Raw genomic sequence first — 26966 nt, forward strand, 5'->3', positions numbered from 1 at the left:
GCTTGACCCGCCGTCTGAAGTTTGGGAAGCATTACTTCTAAGCATCTTTAGTATGAAAGAAGCCTTTGGGTTCCTTTTGATCTCAAACATTTTTGCAATTATTTACTATTGTCTCCAACGTGAAATATGGGTTTGTCATCGAATTGCTTTGTGGAATGTGTTCAGAGCAATTGTTTTCCTTTTTACAAACGAACACTAGACTTAGGAAGGGAGAGAGGGTGGTAGCTGGAGTCTACTCCATTCTTTCTCTCGTCCTGACAGCATCCAAAGATTTGTACCCAATTGCTTATCTTAAAGTTGTGAACAGATGCAGCTCTTAAGCCTCAAGAGTAATCACAAGGTGTGGGCACCTTCAGAGATGCTTTTTCATGATGCTGGAATGCATGTCTACTCTCAAAAGGAAACAAGCACTGGCGTTACCAATAGGTCTCGCAGTAGGACAGTTGGAGCTAATACTATTGCAAATAACAATGCCTTTTATTTTTGTTTTCATTTTAAAAACATAAAGGGCTTTGTCATTTACAAAACCAATAGCTCCAACTTTCCTACTGCGAGACCTATTGGCAACGCCAGTGCTTGTTTTGATTGTCCATCTGTCTCCCTTTTGGGATTCCATAAGCAGACTATTGACAATTTTGCTTGGCCGCCCTATTACAATCAATCCCTCAGTAGCAATATTTGGTGTAATGGAGGGTGTTAAAGGCCCTGCTAAATATCTTCTTTTCTATACCATCCTCCTGGCCAGGAGAGAAGTCTGCAAAAAATGGAAGGACTCTACACCACGTTCTTTTCTTGACTGGCAGGCATCAGTACTGCAGGTTTCTAGACTAGACCTAACAGGATCGGGTAACCAGAGAGGGGGCAACAGTGAGACGACGGATGTTCCCCCCCCCCCCACCCCCTCTGTCCGATGTTTACGCTGCCCTTCCTTTTTCCAGGCATATCCTGACACATCAGGTCGAGACCTGGTGTTGTTTGCCTGGATATCTGCCTGTAAGGCGGCTCCCTAAAGGCCTCCTAATAAAAAATTTCTGAGGTTCTGACATCACTGATAGGCGATGGTCAACCTTTCTATACGCCTACTTATCCAGTGTACTGAGGCAGTGTGTCGCTCTATCTAGGATATAATGGAGCGACCGGGGTGGAGAATGAGGACAAAAAAAAAAAAAAACTTAAATCTACATGCTTGTTGATGATTAAAATAATCAGGATAATTCTGCTTCTTTTTTCTATCATAACTAGAAAAACCCTGGTTCAACCTCTTGTCATTTCCAGGCTAGATTACTGCAATCATGAATGTATGTGCTTGCATTGATTCGAACTGAAGAGAATAGATTCAATGCAAATTTCACCACATGCCTCATACAGGGAGGGGATCACCAAACGTGCCCATATCACATCTAATGTGGTCACGTTTCACTGGCTTCCTATACAAAAACACTGCCTCTTCAAGGCTCTCTGTTTCTGTCACAAGGCAATCCTTTCACCCAGGACCAACGTCTTCTCTTTTTCGTCGTACATATTCACCAGATATCTTTGTTGTAGGTCTATCTACCTGGTGTACAGTCCTAAATACAACAAGCATTGGCATAGCCAATAGGTCTCGCCTTTGGGAACTTTTAAGTGTTTAGCCATGCAGCACATGCATCCACAGGAGGAAGGACACTGACAGCGATAGGGGTGGGGGAGGAAGAGAGCAGGAGGCAGAAAAAAAAAGGCAAGACAGAGAAAGAGAGGCGAGTAAAAGAAAGGGACGAGTAACTAAAATGGATACAGACAGAAGAGTACAAGAGAACAGTGAGAATGAAGGCTAGCGAAAGACACACGAATGAATAAAAGGCAAAAGACAAATGGAGAAACAAAGTAAGCAAGGTGAGTAATAGGCCGGTGAAAAGAAACAAGAGGGTAAAAAATACACAGCGTGACAGGGAGAGACAGAAATAAGAACTGTGGAAGAGAAGTGGGAATGAATGAACACAAACAACTGAAAGAAAGGCGAAAGGATTTGTGCTAAGGATAGAAAGGAAGGAAAGAATGACGTAAATATGAATAGTCAGAGGGACAAAAAAGAAGGAATGAGAGACAAAAAGCAGGAATAGTGTGGGGATGAAGATGAAGGAAGGAAATAAAGAAGGGTGAAAAGAAGGGCTAGAATGGGGAAAAAGGGAAATGGAAAGGGAGGAAGGAATAGTGCAGAGAATAAGAAGGAAGGAGGCAGGGGTATAAGTATAGTATATGGGGAGATGGTTGAGTGAAAAGGAGTGATGAGCAGGCACAAAGGAAAGGATACAGGTGTACTACATTGGAAACATTACGAGCGGTGATAAAATGGACAGGTGAACAGATTAATAGTGTGAGAGTGAAGGTCGTAACGAATGTGGAAAATGAGGAAAAAATGCTAAAGAAAAAATGACCAAACTACATTAAATGGTATAAAAGAATGAGTGAAAGAAGAAGAAGATGTGTAGGGGCAAATCAGAGACGAGTAGGAAGGACATATCATTACTAGAGTATATACATAGCAAAACACATCAAAAAACTTACGCTCAGTAACTTTGAAAGAATTTGGCATTAGCAACTAAAAATGAAGTTGGAATCTTTTGTTTGATTCATTGGAGTAGCACACGTTCAGAAAGTGGTGGTGTGCTTGGTTGTGTTCTCATTGGAGCACTGGTGTGCCCCAACAAAAAGAAAGGCTGCATTAGGTGCATAGAAGATAAAGTGATGTGCAAGAGTTTAGGATAGCACTTCATCTTTTAAAAATAAAATCACCTTTTGAAAAGCTCCAACATGTCCATTAAAATGAACATTTTGATTTGTGTTTCAAAGAAAATATGTTGTATTTTTTTTTATGTCTACTTGTTACTATAGTTCTGTGTATTTTTTTTTTCAGGTCGTCAAAATTGCTTAGGTGGCGGTCCGTGGCTTCCAACAGTGATTCATTGGGGGTCCGTGAAGTCAAAAGGATATAAGAACCGCTGCATTAGAACATGTCTGCAGAGGGATAGGGGAAGAAATGTAACACATTTGGGCTTCATGAGACTCTTGAAAGGCTTCAGAAATTAAAGTCATTTTAAGATGGTAAGAGCCGCTGTCAGCTATTACAGAACGGGGTGCGCCTTTGAGGAGGTAATTCTGAGGATAATGAGGGAAGCAGGATCTTCTCAATGAGCCGCTCCAGGTCCAGTGCGGCCACGAAAGACATGTGAGGTGTCTCTGTGAAGGGATGTGTTCACTCAAACCGTGGGGTGAGAGGCACCTACATTGGAATGAGATCAGGGACCATCTGAAGCACTGTAGCAATTAAGTAAAAGGAGGCGGTGTATATCTGTACTGCAAAGGGTGGGGCGCTTGCCGTATAACTCGGATTAAACGGGGAAAACACAGAGCCAGACTACAATTGCGCCTTGACTTCAGCCGTCCGCAGAAATCAGTGGGTGCTTAGAAGGAAGGCTACGGCTCTTTAATATTGCAGCAGAATGCGTTCCTCGTGAAAGCTGTAAGGACAATAAAGCAGGACTGCTTTGAAGTAAACTTGTTTTAAAACACAGTGCCCTTTTGATTTATAAGCCGCAAATGTCAGGGAGACAGTCTCAGAAAACACAGCATTTATTAGGCCTTATTAAGATCTCATCGGAATTCAACCCTGCGGATGATTAATGGGGGATTTGGTGTGAAATCCGGAGCACCATGTCCGAAGAAGATGTGTAGGGGCAAATCAGAGACAGGTAGGGCTAAGGAAGGTTAGGAATAGAGGCGGCGGTCAGAGAACAAAGTCTAAAAGAAAACAAGTTTTGCTTTCCTGTCAATGGGCGGGGGCCCAGAGGTGGAAACAGGGCGCCTGAGAGGGAGGGTGGGGTGAGACGGGCAGGGGAGAGAGTGTAGAGAAATGTAAACAAGCGTTTTGCGGCCACGCCAATTAGAAACAGATGGTCCCTGCACGCCGCTGCTCGCTCCCGTAAGGGGGATGCCGTCACAAGCACGAGTGTTAGGAAAGTGCAGACCGATTCCAAAAGGTCATCTTCTAGAGCAATGCATGCGCGCTGCGCTAGGCTCGACCTAAAAAGGAGTGTACAGTAGGCAGTGCCTTTTCAGTGATCGCTGCCAAAGCCTGGAATGCCCTGCCTTTCAATCTTAGATCTGAGAGAATGCTGTGTAAATTCCACAAGTTATTAAAAACGTACCATTTACTTTATAATCTTCTTTGTTGGTGTTTCTATCATCTAGGATGCTAGTTAGTGCAAGGACCCTATCCCTGGGTGATCGTTTGCTTCCCAAAACCAAACCATCCTCACTCAAAAATGTTCATCTTTACACTTGACCTACATAAATGAAAGGCAAGGGTACTTAAAAAAAATATTTAGTAGTGCTGAAGAAAGGTTTTGGGCACTTTTATTGATGAACTATGTAAAACTTTGCAACTTCATATTATTTTGCTGCGGGGCATTTGATTTTTCTCCTTCGCACTGCCATTGTGTTTAGAAAGAACAGCGGAAAATGTAAACACAGAAGAAAAACTGCAAAGCGGAAATTACTGTATTGTATTACACCATTTATACAGCATTTCCTAAGCCTGATGCGGCCATGAAGCGCATTTGGCATTTGGTTCTACGAATGTGAAAACTATCTTGCAATGAGAACACAACTTTGCACAACAGAGAAAACCCAAAAAGCAATGCAACATTTGCAAAGGTCAGAAATCGGACTCATCGCAAAAATCCCCACACGAAACAAATTCTTTGGACGCCACTAGACTTTGATTTGCCATTAAAGGTTACCCCCTTCTCCGATTGTTGCGGTATTTTCACGCTATGAGGCTTTCTAAAAGAGATATGTGGTAGGTTTCAAAAGCAAGTATTAATAGTAAACGGGTTTTTTTTGTTTACCATTGCTGTTGACTCTTAGCACAAATAATAAATATAAACAAAAGCGAAGATTTGCAAGGATACCGATAGTCCACTGTGTCCATTAGAATGAAAGCGTCCCATTTTTACAGTGCCTAACCATAATACCCCGAATACTTGACAGGGCAAACCCCCAACCGCGACAACGGAAGCCAATGGCAGAGACCCAATACACCACTCCGACTTGACCCAAAACACATAAAAACAATTGCTGCTCCTATAGCTGTGCTCCAACAACAGAGATCAACTTCCTGACAATATCTTTATGGTAACTGCGACAACCCAGCAACTATGTCAATAACAAAGCATATCCATTGTGGGAGTTTCGCTCCTCCCCTATCCCTGCACCAGCTGTAAGGAACAAAGTCCCAAAAGCCCTGGTTTCTGACACTCACCAGACTACTTCCCCTTGGGCTATACTAGCCCCGGGGCGTGTTGTCAATTCGGTCTGGACCACGCCGAAAGAGGTCTTGAGGTACTTGGTTCCTCTCTCCTTCTTGCACTATTCCCCTCCGCTTTCCTTATTCTAACATGGCGGTCGGACGTCATCAGGCACAGTTCATTCCCCCGGATCCTTGACAGTCACGACCATTGGTCAACTTTACCGTCAATCATACAACTCACCGCTCTTCATAGGTCGTAAAGTGTGGGGATTGGTAAACAAGGGTGTTTCTAGCACAAAAGCAAAACAGTGCACGTCACGGCTGGAATGTAATAGACACAAAAGAGGAATTGTGACGCGGGGCCATCAGGCGACACGTCAGCTCAATGAGACTCGACATCGCCATGTTTCAATATATTATTTTTACTGTATTGGTACGATTTAGCCAGCAAGTTTATAAGGAATATAAGATGTCACTTTGTTTTCTGAAACATCCATACTACTTTTCAAAATATGGCTAACAGATGACGTTTGGTAAAATATTATAAAATACATTGAGTTTCTAATTTTATTTAAAATAAAATGTGATCCAACAACTTTTTTACATTGCTTCGTGAAACATTTTTTATAAAGTAGGTTCATATAATCCAAACATGCTGAACTCGTTTAAGACAAACACCATTCTGATATGACCACACAACTGACATGAATCAAAGCACACGTCTTTAATTGGTTTCAACGGGAACTCAACCCATTGGCCAGGGTCACAGTAAGTGAAATGTAAATTGCGACCCTGATTGGTTCTGGTAGTTGGCGTTTGACAGATGGCAGCGCAGCAACCGTACACAAAATAAAAACATTGCGCATAATGCGGGAAAAACAAAGAAGAGACTAAAAGCGCAAGGCTAACAAAAGCGGATAGATGCACGAGAGACAGTTTTGAAAAATATCCTTACCCTCGCAATTCGTTCGTTATAAACATTTAAACCTTCTTTACACATTAAACAATATCTAGTTTGTATCTGTAACGTGTATGTACATTTCCAAGTAGTACTTGGTTCTATTGTGACGCGCTCCGACACATTTGGGTAAAGCCCGTGATATATAAAATTGCATTAAATAAATAAAATGTTAAAAAAACATGCTATGAATTGAGCTGCCTTTCCTATACTTGCAAAGGCGAAGTTGATCCAATGTCTTAAAATATCAAACGGCCTTGGCTTTTAGAAATCGGTTAACTAATGGCTACTTCATATAATCATATTTAAAAATGTTCGTGGCAAGATTTTATGAACAAGGACGTTTTACGAGTGCGGTTCTAGAGTAAGAAATTACTGGACTGTCCTAACATGGCAACGAGTGTGCCCCTGTTCTTAAGAAGGGAGACCTCCGGTAAACCACGTGATACAATTGCCCATTTCTAATTTGTTGAACCTGAAGTGACGTACGCAAGTGGGAAGTTTTGTTTGTGGCAGGTGATCAGTAGCCCTGCCTCTCGGGTCTACTGTACAAGAAAGCGCGCCAATCTTCGAACAGGCTGTGTATGACCCCCAGAGTGGGGACGCCAATTGGGAGTGCGAGTGGTAAGTCCGAAAGGTGGTATTAGATGGATGATTTGAATTTCTGCTGAGCCTCGACATAGCTGATCTTATTGGAAGGAACACTGATAGTCTCTGCAGCATGGGCTGTTTTTTTACAGCATATGTTGGCGATTACGTAAATTCGCGGACACATGGTATCTGGCTTTCTAATAAAGAAGTGATGAGGTGAAGTGGTAGACAGGTATACTTGTCAGTGCTGCAACTGTAACCAATTTGCTCCTCGAACCAATAAATTGGGGGTGGGGGTCAAGGTGTGGCATTTGAAAGGGGGTTGAGTCAGGAGGGGCGGAGCCTGAAAAACGGAGTCGGACTCAGTTTATACATTTATTTGAAAAAACTGGTTACAAAGAAATTGGCATCAAGGACAAATGTGACATAAGTAAAGTGAAAGTAAATCTGTTCACAAAGAGGTTGCGTTTTAAAATATTTTAAATATTAAGACATGCTGCAGAGATCTTTCTGCGCCCAGCAATTTTGAGGGTATTATAATAGTGGTAAGATAACTTTGGTGGTTAATAGAGTTCTGCGTTTTGCCAAATCGCAGTTTTGGTTAATTAAGTAGCATAGAAGGGTTAATATGCCTGCTGCAAAGCACATTGTGTAACATGCAGGTCACAGATATGTAAGTGGGCTATTGCTTTTGACACTGATCATTTTGTTACTTGTTACTTCCTGTTCATAAATTGCAATCGTTCTAATATAGCACAGTGGTGTATTTACCGGCACCAAGGTACTGCATGCAAACTGTAAATCATGGGTTTAGATCCTTATTGTTTTTTATTCTCAACATGTTGTTATTCTAAGAGTGCAAAGAAGGGTACCTCTGAGAATTAATAATGTCTTGTTAGTCGAGACAATCCCAATCAATGCATTACTTTTTATATCCTGACTTGGTGTTTCTCCCGCCCGTTCCCTCTTAACATATAATATCAATAAGTATGGTTGATATTTGATTCCAACATCATGCGTTATTTTATATTACGTTTCCTGTACCTTGATTTACACACTTGTATGATTTATTTTATTTCTATATGTGATGTAAAGTGCTTAGACACCCTACACTGGGATGAGCAGTGCTATAACAGAAGTCAATAAAAAAATAATTAGTTAGTGCCATTTCAATCATTATTAGTTTAATTCCTCATACACACTGACACATTTTGCATTCTTACAATGAACAAAGCTCTCTTACATAGGGTTGTGGACCAAAGTCAAATACCTTCCTCCAAGTCTTAGTTTCTCTGAAGTACATGTGAAGTGATAAGCTATGTGCCCTTGTTTCCTTCCGCTGCATTGGCATTAAGGTGGTAGGCTCCAGATGTTTTCCACTCAGGATGGTACTTAAACAAAAGGAGGGCTGATGCCCCTTTTTATTAATGCATTTGTTTGTTCCTGGCTGGAATAGAAAATAAGAAAGCCGCCTCACTGCCGTGCGCTGCTGAATTACAGGTACAAAAATATTTTACCATATCATCCAACAATTAATAACATAAAATGACCCTAAGCCTACTGCACTTTTAGAACTTCCTACTTTAGCTTCAAAAGTCTGAAATTGAGCCACCACACCAATTACTTGAAAAGCAAACTAATTCGCTGAGGTAGACCAAGGCATCCCTGCAGCACTAACAATATCTCAAGGTTTGCTCAAGCATATTGCGTAATGGCTTCCTAGCCCTAGGTCATCATATTTCAGCTGTTTTTGTTTTTTATTGGTCAAAAAGGTCTTCCAGCTACTTTAGGACCATTCAAGTCCCACACTGATTTCTGACATGAATTTCCTTAATTCATATGACTGTGGAGAAGTACTACACAATCATGCCATGTATTTACTCCTGCTTATTCTGATTACAAAATTCTTGATATTAACTGTCTAATTGAGGAGTATCTGCAAAAAACAGGAGATTGTTGTCGGGGTCATTATGCCAAATATGCGCTAATGGTGATGTGTGTCTCACCATTATTTGTGTGTTTAACACTTAGAATCATACATTACAAGGTGGACTATAAATATCATGTGACTCTTAGTGGGGAGTTCATGCATCTCACAAATTAGACATCAATATGTGAGGTCATGGACATCCGGCACCAACGACATCACCCCTTCCCAAGACCTCTGCGACTCCCCATCCTCATTCTTCCATAACAAAATAGCCGACATACACAACAGCTTCGTAAACCAGTCCAGTGACCAGCCCACCCCACTCACCCCAAACTAAATACCCCTCCTAACATCCTATGCAACTGGAACCCAGTCACTACTGAAGACACCACCCGCCTGATGAACTCCATCCACTCAGGATCTCCAACCGATCCTTGTCCCCACCACATCTTCAACAAAGCAGACTCCATCATTGCTCCCCACCTCCGAGACATCATCAACTGCTCCTTCAACTCCGCAACCTTCCCAGGAAAGCTGGAAACACGCCGAACTCAGCGCCCTCTTGAAAAAACCCACAGCAGACCCCACAGAACTTAAAAATTACCGCCCTATCTCGCTCCTCCCTTTCCCTGCCAAAGTCATTGAGAAAGCTGTCAACAGTCAACTATCCGCCTTCCTCGAATCCAACAAATCTCTCGACCCATCTCAGTCCGGATTCCGAGCCAAACACAGCACCGAGACCGCCCTCATCGCAGCTACAGACGACATCCGAAAACTACTAGACAATGGAGAAACAGTTGCCCTCATCCTTCTTGACCTCTCCGCAGCTTTCGACACAGTCTGTCATAACATCCTTATACATCGTCTCAGCAGCATTGGAATACAAGGAAAAGCACTGGACTGGATCATCTCGTTCCTCGCCGGAAGAACCCAAAGAGTCCGCCTCCCCCTTTCAGATCAGTGGCCACCAAAGTCATCTGCGGCGTACCACAAGGTTCTTCACTCAGTCCCACCCTCTTCAATGTCTATATGAGTCCCCTCGCATCCATCGCTCGACAACACAACCTCAACATCATCTCCTACGCAGACGACACCCAGCTGATCATCTCCCTCACCCAAGACCCAAACACCACCAAAACAAATCTACACGAAGGTATGAAAGAAGTGGCCGAATGGATGAGGAACAGCCGCCTAAAACTCAACTCGGATAAAACGGAAGTCCTCATATTAGGATCATCCCCCTCCGCTTGGGATAACTCATGGTGGCCTCCGGCCCTGGGAAACGCCCCCACACCTATGGACCACGCACGTACTCTGGGCTTCATCCTAGACTCCTCCCTATCAATGACCAAACAAGTCAACGCCGTCTCTTCCTCATGCTTCAACATCCTACGTATGCTCAAAAAAATCTTCAGTTGGATCCCTACCGAAACTAGAAAGACGGTCACCCACGCACTGGTCACAAGCCGACTAGACTACGGAAATACCCTGTTTGCCTGTACTACAGCCAAACTACAGAAAAAACTCCAACGTATCCAAAACGCCTCAGCCAGACTCATTCTAGACGTCCCTCGCAGAGCTCACATTTCAAATCACCTGAAAGACCTCCACTGGCTTCCCGTCAACAAGAGAATAGCGTTCCGTCTCCTCACCTACGCACACAAAGCCCTTTACGATCTAGGACCGGAATGCCTCAACACGCATCTTTCCTTTTACACTCCCACCCGCAAACTTCGATCGTCTAATCAAGCCCTCGCCACAATACCACGCATCCACAAGTCCACCATGGGGGGAAGATCCTTCTCTTACCTAGAGGCCAAAACCTGGAACTCCCTCCCCACCCACCTACGCCTTACTCAAAACCACCTCTCTTTTAGAAAATAACTCAAAACCTGGATATTTGATAAGTAATCTTCCCACCTTCCCAAGCGCCGCGAGACCCTATGGGTGAGTAGTGCGCTATATAAATGCCAAACTTGAACTTGAACTATCCATTAGTAAAGTGTGTACTGACCTCAAATAGCTTCCAATTAATTGAAAGGCTCATATGATGGATGATATAAGTATGATGATTGGCTAAAGACAGGCAGCCCCATTACTGTACTGCATACTAAAATATATGGGAGAAAAGCATGCTCATTTTGGGGCCCCTTTTGGCCCTATAAGTAGTCACTGGCAGGTTAGTCCCGGTGTCCCACACTGGAAAACATAAGTCCACTGATACTGTGGGAGAAACCCTTAGAGCGGAAAGGGAACAGAGCACTTACTCCATCGGAACATCCCAGTCTGGCACCTAATCTGGTACAATGACTCCTGCATGTTGGAGACTGGACACGGTACCTCTCCGTTTACCGATGTGGATGCGTATGACATCAGGGCGCAATGATGCTGCAACATGCACCAGGCCTGCAAGTCAGGCTGCAGAGGGATAAACGTGATCAGCATCCTGGAAAAGGGAAATGAAGTGTAAATCTATTAGAATGCTCAAATTATACATAAAATGCAATGCTACAAAGAATTAAATACGAACAAAAATGTTTTAAAAATATTTCACAGGCTTGTGCTTCTCATTTCCTTTGTTTCTATATATTTAGATAGTTGTTTGAGCTCGCACAATACTTCAAGCACTGACATGCTTCTTAAAGACATGACACAGACCCTACAATGACCAGTATGCATTGCTGTTGTAAAATAGCTCCAGGGCTGGATCAAGTTAGTAATTATAGGCCCCATGACTACTCACATGCAATTATGGGTGGTTGATGGTATTTTGTATATAGAAGACAGATTGCTTGTAGCATGGCATACACAGTAAACTACAGCTTACATAAATGTGTCCCTTCTGATTTTTAAATCTTGATTTTAACATACGTTTGTGTGTGTATATACTGTTGCAGTGGTTGTCATTTAAAGTTGAGTTAAGAATAGTTATGGAGGGCCTGGTATCTTTCTTATGATTCTGAATTTCAAGAAGAACTGATAAAATATTATTTATATTTTTCCCTTGCTGTATTATCTTTAAAGTACATTCCTTAATGTAGGAAAGTGTCCCTCTTTAGGTCTCGCCTAGCGTTGCAGCGCATGCGCTGCTCAATTGCGAGATCTATTGTTGTTGGTTTTCTGTCAGTCTTCTTTGGAAGTGGAGTGAAAGTTCCACCCATGCTTCTCATTGGTGCGTGTCAAAAATGCGCGCTTTTGATTGGGAGGGAGGCAAGGTTGTTCCCTCTTTGTCTCCTGGTTACCGCGCCTGCCAGGACAGGAGATTGTGCACGCACACGGCGTGTCTTTTGCTTGCGACATGGCTTTCACTTTCTGCAATCTGCTTGCTTCCATCTTCATCTAGCTCCCTTTACGCGACTCAATTACAGCAGTGCAGAGTTCATTGTGTTGTACAAATGGTCATTAGGACAGAGATCCAATAAGCGCGCATTCTTAGTGTAGAATAATTAATTTGCTGTCTCATGGGCAATGCCGTCTGTACCGACTGCCAAGTAAATATTGCATCAGTTTTTTTTAACTGCCTTCTTTTACTAGGAATTAAACTTACAATAATAAAAATACATTTTACTATTATTTATTTTTTGCTGCATTTTTGTTTGTTTGAGATCTTGCCTCGTCCTAACTAGACAGTGCTGAACCGAGTGAAACGAGTTTTCGGATGGTTCTTTTCTCCCAACCTTCAACAGCGCTGGGGTGGTACGGAAAGCGGCAAGGCTCACAAACGTCTTGCCCTGAACCCTTCGCAACCTGGAAGGTATTTCTTGCCGCTGCCACCTCCTCGTCCCCTGCGTTGAGAAATTTTTGACATGCGCCCAAGGCGCTGCAGAGAAAGGCTCCTTTGAGAACTGCACTTCACGCCTGCGCACAAGGGTCAGCGCTGTACAGCCCACTGGTCACGGCCTTTCTTCGAAAACTAAACCATCACACCAGTGCGTGCGCAGGGGTGGGTGCCTGTGAATAGGGGCCATGCTACATATTCGATGGACCAGGCGGGGCGTGAATTGTGGTCATGGAGGGACACGCTGCATAACTAGGCTCGCTCCGGTGAGGGTCCGGAGTCCTCTTGGTTTACTGGGAAGCCTGTTGCACGTGAGCCTTAAGCGTGTTAGTGGTGTTATTACGTAATCGAGTGCACAAATTAATGGTTGCACCCAGTGCTTATAAGTGGAATAAAAAAAAAAACGGGGGAGGGGGTGTTCGATGTAATTAAGGGCATGGTTTAATAATGCGTATGCTTAAAATCTGTGCTTATTGAGTTTAGACGGGGTAAACCCAAAAAAACTCGGGGACCTGGGTCACTAAGTACAGTACAGAAAAAAGTGGTCCGAGTTTTCAGTTATTTCTAAATATTCAGCTCTTTTTACATGAAAAAGCGTTCAACACATATATGTAACATTATGCATTCTTAAAACCGAGTGAACAATAAAGCTTACAATATTCAAAATATGATTGTATTTATTTTTACAATCGTGTTCATTGTGAATTGCTACATCACAAAAGTAACTTTTTTTCTCTTTTAAGGTATATAAACATAGTTTTCAAAATATCACAGCGGTAGTGCTCTCAGTGAAGGAAGGAAGGGATGTGATCGGGTTTGTGAGGGACTGGGTAAAGGTGGTGTGACATTGATAGCATCACATTATAATCGGTAGGCCTTTACACTTAAGCTAGTACACATGTTCCCTAATCACATCACACATAGGCTTGACAAATCCATTGTATTTAATCTGTGCTTAGCATAGTGTGCCGCCCGACAGCTTCTGTCATTGCATCCAGATATATAATGCAACAAGTAACAGTATACATACAATAAGGTAGAACTATCCTGTGAACTCTCATTCAAGGTAATGGAGCGATGTTTTTTTTTTTTTTTTTCTTTTTTTGTTTTTCACTGTTTTAGCCCATGTTTAGCTGGGATTCCATGCGCCCGTTGGGTTGGTTGTTAATCTTTAATTGCTTTCAGTCTTCAAAACCAACACTCGCAGTGACCTTTTCACTGTTGCTTTTACATTCTGCATATTTTATACAAAATGAATGTTTTGAGGTTAACCAGGCTAACCAGGCTTTCGCTTAAAAGCACCATTCCGCTTTCAATTGACTGTGATTCACTCGTTTTACTGGCATTTGCAATAGGCTATGTATTAAATGTAAATGCGTGTTAAGTGTATGTTGGGCCTACATCTGTTTTTTTAAATGCAGTTTTATATCCCGTGAACTTGCACACAAGGTATTGGAGTCCTTTAAAAACCACAACGTACGTTCCACAAGGACACATTTAATTATGGTGGACAGAGGGAGATTAAATAAATTGCTCAAAACAGCATTTTAGGCCTGCACTAAAACTCTAATCAGTTCTAAAGTTCCAACATCAGCTGCTCTGACTATTACACCACAATTTATTGTGTTCCAGCCTTATAGTTGCCTGTAACACCCCCAACCCTACCTAACAGGCACAAATGCAATTTTTTAATTAATATTTCACTAGTATACAATTGGCTTCATCCTTGCACTTTTAAGATGCTGCATAGCCCACATCTCCAGCCCTACTCGCTGTTCAGAAGTGGCAGTTTCTAATATGCAATTGTCTTATCTTGCCCAGTCTGCACCATATTATCGGCCCATACAAAGTACTATTCCGCTTACAATTTGGCACAGGCAGATTAAATAATTTGCCCAAAACAAGGCATGTCCAAAACCAACATTCAATGTGAATTCTTTCTGGTTGTATTTAATTTTGCTTTTTCATTGTTTTCAGCTCAATCCATGTTTAGCTGGGACCACTGCACATAACAAAAGAAAAAAACATTATCATTTTCAACAGCAAAAGCTCTAACTTTCACAAATGCGAGACCTATTGCATTGCAAATGCTTGTTGATATGGTCATCCCCACTTTTTGCCTGGTATTTGATTCTAATAAGGTGCCCAGTGGCTGTGCTCTTTCTCTAATCCAAGACAACTGTGCAGTTGTTCCCCCAATTGGTAAGACCTGTAGCACCCCTGCAAGTTTCTTGTAAATGGTACCCCTGGTACCTAGGGCCTGGGTACCTAAGAAGGTCCCTAAAGGCATTTCTTGTGCCACCCAAAGGGACCCACCTCCAAACTCGTGCAGACTGCCATTGCAGGCTGCAGGAAATGATGCAGATTAATGTGAAAACCACGCCATGGCCCACCCCTGTGTGTCATACCCACAGACACTGCGTGCAGTATATGTAATTCACCTCTACAGCAGGCCTCGCAGCCCTAAGACAGGGTGCATTATATTACATATGAGGACAGATCTGCACGAGTAGATATGACCCTGTGGTGTCTAGTTCAATTACTAGATAGTGCAAGTGAACAGGGAAGCCGCCTTAAGTGTATGTACTGGGCAATGGTCATTACAAGTTCTCCAGCGACATGATGGCTTCACTGAAACACATGGTGTTTGGTATCAGACACCCTGTCTTAATAAATCCATACTGATGCTAGTAGTGGACTTATTAAAACATACACTTGAAGGGTAACTTAAAGGGGCCCCCTGAAAACCTACCAGCCTCTTACTGTGCTGGCTGACTGGTATCGTCCAGTCTCCACCACAGACATGTTTCTGACCCACTGTAGGTGAGTGCGCTCCCTGAGGCCAGAAACAATGCCTGCTCCGAAGGAAAGTGTTCATACCTCATCCAGCAGGGTGGCCAGTGAATCTGCATACTAAGGCTAGGGACTTCAAAACTCCTGCCGCCTTTGATATGCGATACTGACTTCTCAAAGACCTGGGAGATGTCAACCTAGTGGTCTGAGGCCCATTTTGTACAAGGATAGGATGGAAATTAGCTATGCAAGTAGGGGTGTTGCAGTACCAGACCAGTCACACCACTAAGGTGGGCTGCCTGATATGTTCCATGAAAGAAGGCTTCCACCATTTTGATTTTGGTGGAATTGGGAACTCTGGGAAAGGGTTATGTCTACTCTCCACAGGGAGTGGTCATATAGGGTACATAGTGACCCCAAGGGTAAGTAGCCCATTGCCTACTACCTTTCTGTAACACATGCAAATTCCTTAAGAATGCAAATCAAATAAAGATCCTAATGTTGTGGAGTATGCACAAAAGTTGAGTAAGATAATTATACTACCATTGCTTCAGACAATAATAATGGAATGATTCCAATACTTTTTTTTTTCTTCACATGACCTAAAGAAAGATGACCAATGCCCCTGTCCATCAAGTCAGGAGTATTCCAGAACAAGTGTCAGTTGTTCTACTTGCCAATGGAAACACTATGTTAGCTTTGTCACTTATTCAATACCCCTATATCACAGCTGCTCCAGCATTAGAGCTTTTATTTTAAAGAGTTTCAAGGTTGAATGAAACAAAATGTGATTTGATTGATGCTGAGAAGGCCTAGGGCTCTTGTCAGGACAAGTTTTGAGATGTTGTGGATCCAGTTTCTAAGGGTTTAGAACTTGCAGAACAAGCTACAGAGTCTAGGGATTCAGTAGACTGTCTTGTCTAACTAGGCTCAACAATCTTTGTGTTTTGACGATTATGCCAAAGTGGGTATTTTGCTGGAAAGGCTCAAAATCTTGTTGCTTGAGATTGGTTACACATGATCAGAACTTGTAAGCTCGGAGACTGGTTCAGTGGCTCAAGGTTTCCATTTTCAGGGACCATTTTGCAAAGAAAATTCAAATATATGTTTCTGTGTTTCCTCACTGAGCAAATTACAGTACTCTCTGACGAGGGTGTACGGCAAACATGTTTTTGAGGTAGATTTATGTTTTTATTTGTTAAGCATACGATCACCAACAAAGGCATATTGTCATTTGGAATGGAATGGAGTAGGGTGAATAACTCTAGCAGAAGAGAAAAGCTTTAAAAGCTTTCCTAAACTTCAAATTGGAAGAGGTACATTTTGATTTGAGATTGAAGATTGTTCCAGAGTTGTGGACCGAGACGAGAAGTCCCGATCTCCAATTCTTGAGCAATTGAATCTTGTCGTAGTCAAAAACATTTGGCTATTTGAACAAAGGTGTCTAGAGTTTCATGTTCAGCTAGCGTTTCCCTGACAGTTGTTTCATTGTTGCTTAGACCATGTCACTTTTGTGAATGTAAGTGGACATATGCATGTCCTGTGAGGCTTCATTGCATGTAGAGTCTACACCTTAAAAATAATAGCACTTAACTGTGTACCGTTTTTAGGTTCAAGCTTAACAGACAGCAGACCTGTTCACAATCTTAGGGACTTTCGGAATGCTTCTCTGGAAATGCATTCTTCCCGTTGCTTACCATTGGCTTTGTGGTTTGTAACTCACATTTCTGGCTTTCTATTTGTTGGTTTTATTTCTTTTAGGCTGTACAGCTTGAGTTTGTCCCTTTTTGTTACCCATACCTTACTGTATCCTTCAGAATGCTCCCTTTCCGTAAACAGGCCTTTAAACTTGTTCTATTTTTTGTCTCAATTGCTGTGCCTTTAGACAGAGGTCAATGCCTGGTTCTGTCTTCCGAGGGACCTTCACATCTAATTATCTTTCTCTGACTTCAAAGTGAGCGAATGAATGCAACAGTGTCACTGGGAAACAAAAGAATTTTTTAATGCCACGCAGCAAAAACGAACTGTGCTCATATTTCAGTATATATCAGAATAAGCAAAGTAAAACAGATTTTTTTTTTTTGGTAGTTATGAAGTGTGGTAGAAAAAAATATTTGAATATCATCAAAGCACATCAATGCACTAGGTGAGTCCATTTCGATACATTATTTCTTGTGCAGATCTGTTGTCAGTGCGCTACCACACCATGTATTCTCCACTTTACCCCACTCCACACCATGACACTCTCCACCACTCCGCGTACCTGAGCTCTACTCTGAACCATTCCACTCTATGCCACCCTACATCACTCTACTCTGTGCCACTGTACTCTGTGCCACTGTACTCTGTGCCACTGTACTCTGTGCCAATGCACTCCACTCTGTACCACTCCGCTTTATGCCACTTCACTCCACTCTGCTCCTCTCCGCTCTACACCACTGCAGTCTATACTGCACCATTCTACCGTATGCCACTCTACACCAGTGTGATAGAGCTGGCTTCATAAGAAGCCAGCTCTTATCACAATCACCAAAGCGAATACAATACCCCTTTGGCCCATGTTAATACACTAGGCCTCGGCAGAGGGTGCGTCTCTCCGATCTCCCGAGTACTTTAAAATGCTGCCTTCATCTTACATCAACGTTTTCTGAACATGTTTTATTTAGGTCCTACAAAAGCATTGGCATAGCCAATAGGTCTCGCCTTTGGTATCTTATAAGTGTTTAGCCATGCAACAGTTGATCTTGTTGCACCAAGGATATTGTGCTGCATAACTAAATACTTATAAGGTCCTAAAGCGAGACCTACTGGCTATGCCAATGCTTGTTATTTCTTTGTGAAGGGGCCAACCCAATATAACTTTGTTATATAAGGTAGCAGCAAGAAATGACCTTGCTTCAGTTTAGAATTATTCTTCCTCCAGCTTTGTGTGATTCGATTTAAGTTACAGGGTTTAGAAGCATGTTTTAGGTCTGAAATACATATTTTATACATTGTTGAGAATCTTTTAATATTAAAATCATATTTGATCTTTTGGCAGTGTTTAATTCTTACACTGATTGGCGAAAAGGCTGACTCATAAGAATCTTGGCCAATATATACTATTGCATTTACCCAGAGACACCGAATGGGTAAAACCATTTGAAACGTCAGCCCCCTTTTTCTAACAAATCAATAGCCAAAAACCAGCCTTTAAACATTAAGTTCAATGTGTAGTGACAGGTACCCATGAAAAGAGTATTGTCACCATGCACATGCAGTAGTGGTGAAATGATGACAGAAGATGCCGCCTAACAAGAAAATTGATAGCAGCAGGGTGTCCTGTTATGCTTGAGATCTTCAGCTAATACTAGCTTTTTACCTATCTATACTTTACAAATATAAAATCAAATATTTTATTATGTATTGGCTATCCAAAGAGGGCCACATAAATACAACAAATAAAGAGCCCATAGTTGCAATGTGAACAAGAACATTTCAAATCTTAGAATACAATTTGATGTCAATTAAAAAGGTATACAGGAATGCCATAAAGTGAGACTTTTGCCATGGGGGTCACTTGGCAGCTCTGAATGTCCACACAACAGAGCACCACTTTATTGTAGTAAGGTAATCAGTGCAGAAAAGTTGTGGCAAGTATTCTTAAAGCATCAAGTTTCCATTGGCTTAGAATGCAAGGCTAAAAATTAATCTGGTGTAATTCAAATTTTTTATAGTTTTACAAGGTACTATGCTGTTGGCAGTGTGGACTACACCTACAATGTCTTCATATTCAGTAAGGAGAAGGTGAATGACCCCCTAACTACGTCCAGGAATTTGCTTGATAAAACATTTGAATATAGCACTCACGCTAATAATCCTTTAATAGTTCTGTTACTCAAACAGAGTCCTTCCTGACAGATTGACTGTGAGAGCTAATGAGTTGCTAGTGAGAGTGCAGTACGTAGACTTTCTATGCTTAAACAACTAATTAAGTCCATTGGGCACATTGCCCATGGGACTACACTACCCACTCTGCATTACTTCTCCTATAAATTAAATATATGCTTTATAACACTCACTGCAAAAACATGATTTAAGACTGGAAAACAGTGTTTGTCTATTTTTGGAATCTGACCGCTGAATAAACACTGATAACCACGGATTTCAACACCTTAGGAAAACACTACTGAAGCCCTAAAAAAAAAAACCTCTGAAACAGGACAGCCTATGTGTGAGTGATGCCTGTACCTTTGTCTTAATAATCAAAACATTGTTACCAGATACATTTGTATGGCTTGTATAGATAATAAAGTTGGTACTGCAGCATTTCCATCTGCTCACCCACCCTCTGTTTGCTCACTTGGTTAAATGATATATTGATTATTAAGCTAGTAGGATGGCTCAGAGAGCCAAACGCATACCAGGTACTGGGTGTTGGGGGAGTTCGTTACCTGACAAACTGACTGTGCCGTCCACCTTGAATTGACTGCTAAATGTTGGGTGATGAATACACCTAGAAGTGGAAAGCATAATGAGAAAGAGCCATCATAAGTGGGTGGTGTCCTCAGGTACTGTTCAGCCCTGTGATGTCACCAAATAAGAGGAGACAGCTGAAATTGTAGGACTCACTTTATTGTGTTGGTGACTGTGATTTAGCTTATTGCTTCAAACCTGACTAAACCACTTCAGACAATCAAGCCTGTGGCCATGTTCTGCGAAGTTTGAGCTCTGGATGTCTGAACTGATGGATAATAAGCAATGGAATTGTTCGTAGAGCTAAAAACATGACACTGAAAACACACAGTGGGAGGTCGCAGATTTAATTCCTAGTATTGCATTATTAGCCTTCTATCCCAAAGTGAATACTATAAATCGAGTTTTGATTATAACTTGGATTTGGAGCCCACTAGAACTAGTTGAACACTTTACTAAGTATCTGAAGCATGGAAATGCATGTAAATTAAAACAATATGGGAACCCTGGCAAGCGCAGGGAGAAAGTAAATGATGGGACCGTCAGTAGAGAGTCTAGCTTTCAGTCAAGTACTGAAAAACGTGTTTAAAATGCCTGCTGCGTGGGGCTCAGGCCTGATGCAGGGGTGCAGGGTGGTGGGGTGGGGTGGGGTTGGGGGTTGGGGCTTATTCTTTTTGGTATTCGTTCAATTTTTCTGACTCCATTGAATAGTTGTGCATGTTCACGTCGGGTGTTTACGGTCATGGGAATTGCGTAAATGTGGCAAGAACCGAAAGGATTGGGTATGAGGATACTGAGCTGGAATGTCAATGGACTGGGTGACAGGATCAAGCGGGGGATGGTGAATCTGTTCATACGAAGACACTCCCCAGATGTGGCGTTGTTGCAAGAAACACACCTGATTGGCAATAGATGTATGGCACTGCATAAGGGAGGTTATAAATTGGTGGCACACCCGGGGTTTACCACAGGTTCAAGGGGTGTCGGAATATTGTTCAAAAACTCCTTCCCTTTGAGATTCGATCGACATGGGTGGACCAGAGGGGCAGCTATGTGGGTGTATCCGGTCAGTTGGAGGGTAGGACAGTTACATTCTTGTCTACATATGTACCGCCTGGCCTGCAATCTGATACCTGATCGTGACCTGGGCGCTGTCTTTCTCACGCTCCCCCTGTGCCCTCGTAGTAGGGGAGACTTCAATGCAGTGTTAGATGGAGAGCTTGATAGACACCCAGGGAGGGCTCTCTGTCAGTCTCAGCGGTGGCTCTCTGTATTTCTAGAAACATTGGGTCTGGTAGATAGCTGGAGGACACGACACCCTACACAGAAACAATTTACTCACGTCTCTGCCGCGCATAGTAGCATGTCAAGGTTAGATTATATTCTTATACCAGCCTCGGAAGCAGTGAACATCAGGGAAACCGGGTGCATGAGCAGAGGTATATCTGATCATTCCCCCGTGTGGTTGCGGCTAGACTACGGTGGTCCGTCGGCGGGTAAAGTTGCCCCCATTAACACGTGGTATCTCAAGGACCCGTGTGTGAAAAAGTAGACTATACGCCTCTCAGATCAATATTTTAGTGAAAACGTTGGCAGTGTAAGCTCTTCAGGGATAATTTGGGAGGCCTACAAAACTGTTATTAGAGGTGAGGTTCTGTCCCTGATAGCGAGAAATAAAAGGAAACATCAGGCAGATATTGTTAGACTGGAGACAGAGGTGATGTCCTTAGAGAAAGAAATATCGGAGTCGCCGAATCAAAACGGTCTCCACCGCTTGAAACTCCATCGGGATGAGTATTGGAGTATGGCACGAGAGAAGGCAGTTGCCCAATACAATGATATACAGAGCAGGATCTATGAACATGGTGATAAAGCGGGGAAATTGATAGCCTGGCTCGAGAGGGGGGAGAGATCCTCCAGATTGGTGCCTGAGTTGTCTATTAGTGAAGCATGCAGTGTTACTGATCCGCAGGAGGTGGCGGAGGAGTTTGCCACATATTAGAAAGAGGTGTACACCTCAGCGGCCTCTTACACCGAGGACGAAAATAGTGCTATGATTAAAGATATTGCTATGCCGACTTTGTCTGATGAAGACGGAAAGTATTTAGATTCCCCTTTCACTGACGACGAAGTTGCACAGGCCATAAGAGGCACGAAGTCCGGAAAAGCCACCGGCCCTAACTCGATACCGATTGAGCTGTTCAAACTACATGCCCAGAGACTCACGCACAATGTTTCTGGAGAGCAGGGAAAAGGGTGAACTCCCCTATGACCAATGGGTTGCTAACATAGTCGTCATTCATAAACCTGGTAAACCCAAGACACTCTGCTCCTCATACAGGCCCATCTCCCTCCTTAATGCGGAGCCTAAAGTCCTCGCTAAATTGCTGGCTGTAAGGTTCGTTAAGGTGGTCTCCACCTTGATGCATCCGGACCAATCGGGATTTATGCCGCGCCGTAACACTGCGCTCAACCTGCGTCGACTGCATGGGATCATCGGTCGTTCGCCGACCTTACAGGAGGTGTTACTTGATGCCACCATGGAGTTTGACCGAGTCGAGTGGTCTTATTTGTTCGCGGTGCTGGCAAAGTTGGGTTTCGGGGAGGAATTTGTGGGGTGGGTGAGACTCCTTTATGCCAAGCCCTTGGCAAGAGTGACGGTCAACAACCGTAAATCAGCTGACTTTTTATTGCAGAGAGGCGCGAGACAGGGGTGTCCCTTGTCCTCTTTACACTGGCGCTGGAGCCTTTGGCGGCTTGGGTCCGCTGGGACCTAACAATATGCGGTCTGAGATGGGCGCGGGAGTGGGAAAACAAGATCTCACTTTACGCAGATGATATTATGCTCTACCTCACCAGGCCCAGAGCATCCCTGAAGTGTTTTTTGGACGTTCTGGCAATCTTTGGTAGATACTCTGGATTTATGAACAATTGGTCAAAATCTGTACTCTTTGTCTTGTCCGGGGAGCCACCAGTGATCCCGCAGTAGTGTCCTCTTCAGATAGAAAAGGTGGGATTTACTTACTTGGGCATATACATAACGTTTGATGCAAAGCTTAGATTTGAACGTAATTTGGGTTCCCCTCTGAGCCGCCTGAAAAACGATGTGGTGCGCCGGAGGGCTCTTCCACTCTCATTGCTCGGAAAAGCGATGTTGTTCAAAATGATGTCCCTTCCTAGATTTCTGTATGCACTGCAAAACGCGATGGACCCGGTCCCCGTGTCTTACTTTAAAGAAATAGAAGGATTGTAGAGGGAGCGTCTATGGGAAGGTAGACCAAGGATCGCCTTTATGAAGTTGACCCTTGCCTGGTACGACGGAGGCATCAGACTCCCTGATCTGAAGAAATACTATTGGGCTTCCCAACTGGCGGCCATCAATCAAGTTGTATACGGACTCCCAGGGGACCTGGGATATGCTATGGATAGGGAACAGGCACCAGGGGGAGATATCGGTAAAGTGTTATACGCTAGGATGGGAAGATATCTTTTGACGGGTCCAACCGCACATGCGGTAACAATCTGGCACATTGCGAATAAGTATTTGGGTTGGGAGGGTAAACTGACACTAGCAACGCCATTGATCAACTGTGAACAATTTGGGAGCTTGTGGAAATCAAAAGGATTTGATAAATGGGAATTGATTGGTGTCTCCCAGGTGAAGGATGTCTGGAACGGGACGGAGATGCACACGTTTTGAGTCACTGAAAGCAAAATATGAACTGAATGATAGTGAGCACTTCCGCTACCGCCAGGTCCAACATGCTTTGATGGCTTGCGTCCCGAGGGGTGAGGTGCTCCCAGAGGCATCGCCTCTCGAAGAGAGAGTGCTCGAAGGGCACCTTCCTGAAAAAACTATCTCCCTAATATATAGGAAGCTTGTCAACCATATGGATGATCCTTTAAAGAGGCTACGTGAAAAGTGGAGTGAGGATGGTCTGATATTGGATGACGAAGATTGGGTTGAAGCAGTCTCCCCCCAAAAGGTAGTTGCCATCCGGATAAGACTCAGATTGGTTCAATTAAAAATCCTACACCGGATCTACATCACCGGGCCTCGTCTGGTTAAGATGGGACGGGGAGTGAGTAGTGATTGTAAGAGAGGTTGTGGTGAGCTGGGAACCTTCCTCCATGTACTGTGGCTTTGTGAGTATGTTACTGTGTATTGGCGCAAGATCCATGAGGTACTGACAGAGGTGACGGGGATAGAGGCCCGTCGGTGCTTGTTGAATGTGTGGGAGCCGACTGATCTGAAGGCCTCGCAGAAGCGATGGGTGACCCTGGCATGTATGGTAGCAAAGCGGAACATTGCACAACTGTGGGGAGCCGCCCGAGCCCCGGACCTCTCCAAATGGTCCGAAGACCTAGATTGGTGCATGATGCGTGAAAAGAATGTATATGTTGCTAAGGTTTTTCCCGGCAAATGGGGGAAGGTCTGGGGACTCGATCACATACAGGGGTGACCTTTGTGAACCACCGGCTACTGTATCTGCATCAGAAATGTCTGACTCTCCTTTATCCTAAATGTGATTATTACTGTAATGTATCCTGTGATGCAACGAAAACCCCCATGCTATGTGACTCACCCGGCGTGCACAGATTGTTGAATCATGTTTTCTTTGTTCAATAAAAAAAAAATGCCTGCTGCACAAGGGAAAAGGAGTAAAAAGGGTTACTTTGTGTAAAGGATGTTTGTATGAGATTAAATAAAAATAATGTGAGAAATGTTGAGGGGACGTTTTAGGTGTGAAGTCCCTAATGCATAAGAATGGAAACGCATAGTAGGAGATGGAACAATACACCACACAGCCAGTAGCATCAGGAGATGGAGTAAGACTCTTTTATGTTGCAGCCAAGCCTACTGTACATGTATGCTAAAGTATGGGAAACGATGTTGTTATAATTCCATGACTCTACTAGGTTTGCATTGTAGTATTTTCCCTCCTTCCCTATGTTTTTTTTGGTCTCTCCCTCTTCCTCTCTCTGCCCCCTCCCTCTTTCCACCCCTTGGAATGTTCCTACAGTTTAGCCAGAGGCTGCCTTGGAAAGTTGAAAAGTGCAGCCTGACTGGAGAGTTGATTGGTCACTCTGCTGGAGCACGACGTGTTAGAGGTTTCAGAGTGGAGGCCGTAATAAAGAGTTACTGAAACTTCACCTACCTGTTCCAGACGTCTTTATAACCAATGTCTCTTGCAGAGTTCTGCACTATCAAGTCAGACCTGGAAATTTAAATTGTTGCAACGGAGGGCAGATAAACACTTGTGGACGTTTTCTAGTCCAATATTAACTTTATATGAATTCTACAAGATACTAAACTCTTTTCAGAACAAAATTAAAGAGGCTCTGTTGAATTATTTCTTTGACTATATCCCAATCAGAGTTAACTTGGTGTGGACTGCTATGTAGGCCTGGACAGAGTTCGCGAAGTGACAAAAAACTCAGCCGCCCTATGTGGAGTTTCGTGAGCACGGAGTGCATTAGGGTCATGTCGTCCGCAGTGATTTTGAGCGCCGGGTATGTGTCCCGCGCTGTAAAATCGTTGCAAACTGAACCATGCGCAGTGGAAGAGGGTGCAGCTTAATTTCTGCTGCTCGACTAGATTTTCTACTCAAGCGGAAGGTTTCTCAACGCGAGTGGTCGCGACCTGCTGCGATGATTCGTATTGAGAAATCCAACTGTCCGCCTTGAGATCTCGTCAGGAGGTTGATTTTCCTCGCTCACGCTCGCCAGCTAGGACTTGGCAAGCGAAGAAAAATCTCGCCGGGTGGTGAGTTTTCCTCACTTACCAAGTTGACGTTGACAAGCGCAAAGAACAAAAACTCAGCAGAGCGGAGTTTTGGGGAAATCTGCATGCTCAGCAGAGTGCACTGCCCATGGTTACTCCTGTGCTCTACAAGGGAGCAATGATGAAAATAGCACAAGTTGGTGGCAAAGGAGTCTGTGTGCCAGGGTGAATCACAACCATCTCGACTACACATTTTGGGTCATTCTTTCACCAGCCAGTCTCTGTTGGGAAGATAGCCGCACAAACAGCAAATGGGTATCCAAAAATTGAAGTATGATGTGATTTGCGTGACGCAAATTTTTCATGTATGCAAACCCGAGAAGGTATTGTTTTATTACTCCATGAACACTTATTTTTCCCTTTTGTGTATCACAACACTTCAAAGAAACATAATTTATAGAAAGAAACTCCTCTCGTAGGGGGGCCAGCATGTACATTCACACTATCAGCCCAACGACTCAAGTTTCAGATAACAACAAAAATGGTTCTGCCGGGTGGTAGCAAGAATTACTTTAAAGGAAGGCTATAACAGCTCAAAACAAAAAAGCAAACCTCTCTGAGAACAACGTTTTTTATAATAAAAACAAAGAACACAATACACGGGAATAGTAGAATTGATGGGACCCCCTCAAGACTTGATCAAGCCAGGGAAGGAGGGGAATAGGACAACATGACAAAAGAGAGCAAATTTCCCGTACTTACCACATGATAGTGGTACAACAATACTTCAGATACTTAATCAAATTTTGGTGACAAAGGCTCAAAAATTACTTGCATTCTTTCAAAAAATATAAATGATTTATTTCATGATCATAAATATAAATTCCATTGATTTGCATTGATTAACATTCCTTTATCAGTTTATTATATATTGCAAGATTATCGATTTTTATGAAGACAAAACATTTTTTTTAAGTAATAAATAAATCAGGTAAACATTGAAAAGCATAATACAGTGCATAAAGGTCAAAAATGAGTAAAAAATATGGTTGCTATATATAGATGCATGATTCATTCACCCCCCTGGTAGAAAAAGAAAATTTCAGCATCTACTCACATTCACAACAATCTCAACATTCTCACTCTAACTCCATACACTACCACACTAATAGAAACAAGGAAGTAAAATCATGAATACAGGTCTCAAAGATCAATGTGAGACCCCGCACTTGGTCGACGCGCGTTTCGGCGGCTCAAGGCCACCTTCTTCAGGACCACTTCCAATCAGACCACACTGATATCCAGGGGATATAAAAAGCGAGTATTGTTGGTTTATTGAATAATCCAAATATAGGTATAGGTGTTCATATGATATGCTTGTTCCCAATAACGATCCCTTTGTATATTGTTGCTGAGATCTGTAGGGGTTTTATATGATTACTTCATGCG

At 43.0% G+C, this 26966-nt stretch overlaps 2 protein-coding genes across 12 annotated transcripts in view; one reads left to right on the plus strand and one right to left on the minus strand.

Annotated features, from left to right (window-relative positions):
* NBR1 (NBR1 autophagy cargo receptor) overlaps positions 1–5465 on the minus strand; it is a 577507-nt gene extending 572042 nt beyond the window's left edge. For 5 of the 9 annotated variants that reach the window (XM_086924034.1, XM_086924032.1, XM_086924033.1 and 2 more), the window contains exon 1: positions 5300–5448. The gene's annotated coding sequence lies outside the window, so the exon portion shown is untranslated. Of the gene's footprint in view, positions 1–5299 lie in introns of all 9 variants that reach the window. The other 4 variants (XM_086924037.1, XM_086924035.1, XM_086924031.1 and 1 more) reach the window with 2 other exon arrangements.
* Positions 5466–6745: 1280 nt separating this feature from the next.
* The window catches only part of BRCA1 (BRCA1 DNA repair associated), a 510976-nt gene continuing 490755 nt past the window's right edge, over positions 6746–26966 (plus strand). The window contains exon 1 of one of the 3 annotated variants that reach the window (XM_086924044.1): positions 6746–6869. The gene's annotated coding sequence lies outside the window, so the exon portion shown is untranslated. The remainder of the gene's footprint in view (positions 6870–26966) is intronic. The other 2 variants (XM_086924048.1, XM_086924045.1) reach the window with 2 other exon arrangements.

This window comes from Lissotriton vulgaris, chromosome 5, assembly GCF_964263255.1.
Source record: "Lissotriton vulgaris chromosome 5, aLisVul1.2, whole genome shotgun sequence".
Taxonomy (NCBI): Eukaryota; Metazoa; Chordata; class Amphibia; order Caudata; family Salamandridae; genus Lissotriton; species Lissotriton vulgaris.